The 2,550-nt window shown below is 29.3% G+C and overlaps 1 non-coding gene across 1 annotated transcript; it reads left to right on the top strand.

The window, feature by feature from the left end:
- Window positions 1-2,019: 2,019 nt before the first annotated feature.
- Window positions 2,020-2,123, top strand: LOC147523520 (small nucleolar RNA R71). The gene has a single exon (XR_015206067.1). It is a non-coding gene; the product is annotated as a small nucleolar RNA R71 (small nucleolar RNA).
- Window positions 2,124-2,550: the final 427 nt, after the last annotated feature.

Genomic DNA, 2,550 nt, shown 5'->3' with positions numbered 1-2,550 from the left:
CAGCATTTCCACCTCAGCATTGCCAACTCAGCATTTTTGGTTTTTTTTTAAGTGACTGAAAAATAAATTAATAATTTTTTTTGAATTAATAAATATATAAAAAAGAATAAATTAAAAATTATATAATAATAATAAAATAATTATATAAAAAATAAAGAAATATATAAATAATATATTATTTTATTTATTATATATATTTGAAAATTATCAAAAAACTATAAATAATAATAAAAAAAATATATTATTTTATAATAAAAAAATATAAAAAATATATAATTTTATTTATTATATATATTTGAAAATTATAAAAAAATATTATAATATAAAAAATTAAATAAAAAAAATATATAAAAATATATTATTTTATTTATTATATATATTTGAAAATTATAAAAAACTATAAATAAAAAAAAAGATTATAATATAAAAAAAAATATATATTTGTATATATATATATATATATATATATATATATATATATATAGATATATATATATCCATATATATATAATAAAAAAATATGTATTATTTATATATTTCTTTATTTATATATATTTTTTATATTATAATATATTTTTTATAATTTATAGTTTTTTTTTAATTTTCAAATATATATAATAAATAAAATAATATTTTATTTATTTATTTTTATATAATTATTTTATTATTATTATATAATTATTAATTTATTATTTTTTATATATTTATTAATTCAAAAAAAATTATTAATTTATTTTTCAGTCACTTAAAAAAAAAAAAAAAAAAAAAAAAAATGCTGAGTTGGCAATGCTGAGTTGGTAGAAAATGCTGATGTGGCATGCCAAGTGGAAAATACAAATAAAACGAAAATGAAAAAACAATGACACGTCATCACTTAACTGACGGAACCTAAAAGATTGCTATTTTTGTGAAATCGGGCATAGTACATTGTACCGTTTGTGAAAAAAATATCTATGTTGATACAAGTGTTAATAGGACCTAAGTACGTTGCATATTTCTGTATTTATACCTATTTAGTAAAGCTGTATCCCTTGGTTGTGGTTGGACTGGAACTTCTACAGTTGTAGGGTCTTCAGTTTCTGTGACAGTTGTAGGGTCTTCAGTTTCTATGACAGTATTCGGTATGGTTTCATTTTCAGCTTCCATTTGCGGGTGATTTGTAAGCATAGTCACTTTGTTATCAACTACTCTCCCTGAACGAAGGGTAGTGACTGCATGTAGGTCCCCTGGGGTTATATTACCATTACATGAATACTGTTTATTTCGAAGTCGGTGTTTGTTGACTTAGGATTAGGCACTGCTTGACCTGGAAACACGCCTTGTTTGGTTATTATTTTGGTTAGGAGACATGTTAATAACCTTTTGGCACAAAGACTGCACCATTTACATTGTTTGTTTCATCATATTAGAGTTTTGATCATGTTGATCTTTCATCAAGTTGGAGTTTTGTTGCATAATTTGATTTTGTTTTTCCAACAAGGTCACTACTACTTTGTCTGTAGATGGGTGGACTGGAATTAAGGCTTGTTGAGCGTTCATGTCTTGATGTTGATAGTTCTTGGTCATGGGCACTAAACCTCTATTCTGGTCACCTAAGTTTCCTTGTCCTTAAGGTTGAGTTAACTGGTTGAAATTTGATGGTTGTGGTGGTGGTTGTGCATAGACAAGAGGACAATAGAAGTCCAAATGCTCAAGACTAAAACAGACATTATGATGAGTAGAGTTAATGTTTATGACTAGAGTGGGTTGTTGTTGAACAGAGAGAGCATCTACCTTTTTAGTGAGGGCATCGATAAGAGTTTTAAGCTCGGGATCATGTTTAACCTTAAAAGAAGAAGGAGTGGAGCGGGAAGATTCATTACCTCCCTAATTGTTGTTCCTCTTAGATTGATCTTCTAAGAATTATAAGCCTCCAAGGCTCCTTTACTAAGAAAACTACCCCCTGTCATGATATCTAGAACCTCTTTATGACGATGTAAAAGCCCCTTGAATAAGCCATGAACAAGCGTGTCTTTCGCAAGATTATGATGTGGGCATTCAATGAGAAGATCAGTGAAACGATTCCAGGCCTCTGAAAAGGATTCATGAGGATTCTGGTGGAAGAAATGAATCTTTTGAAGTATTTCATCTGTCTTCAGGGGTGGGTAAAACTATTCCATGAACAATTGAACAAGATTAGCCCATGAGTCCATAGAGTTTGGCGTTTGGGCAGTTAACCAAGACGCTACCTTGTCGGCTAGGTTGAATGGAAACACCCTAAGTTTAACTTGATTCGGACTTGCGCTAGGATGATGGAATGTAGTGAGAACTTGTTCTATCCTACGCATGTGTTGATAAGGCTTCTCGTGGTTTAAACCATGGAAAACCGGTAACAAGTTAAATATATTTGGGGGAATTCAAAAATCCCCCACTAGGTCTGCAAGAACGATGCATGACTTAGGGCCATCGTTTAGTGCTTTATAAAATTCGGAGAGAGGAGTCTCTAGTTCTTTAGCCATTGATGCAGGTGTAGTGTGCAAAATTCTAGATAGGCGTGTAGTATTGCATCTA

This window comes from Coptis chinensis, chromosome 1, assembly GCF_015680905.1.
Source record: "Coptis chinensis isolate HL-2020 chromosome 1, ASM1568090v1, whole genome shotgun sequence".
In the NCBI taxonomy this organism is placed as follows: Eukaryota; Viridiplantae; Streptophyta; class Magnoliopsida; order Ranunculales; family Ranunculaceae; genus Coptis; species Coptis chinensis.
Note: the sequence above shows the minus strand (reverse complement) of the source record. Positions and strands in the feature narration are given on the sequence as shown.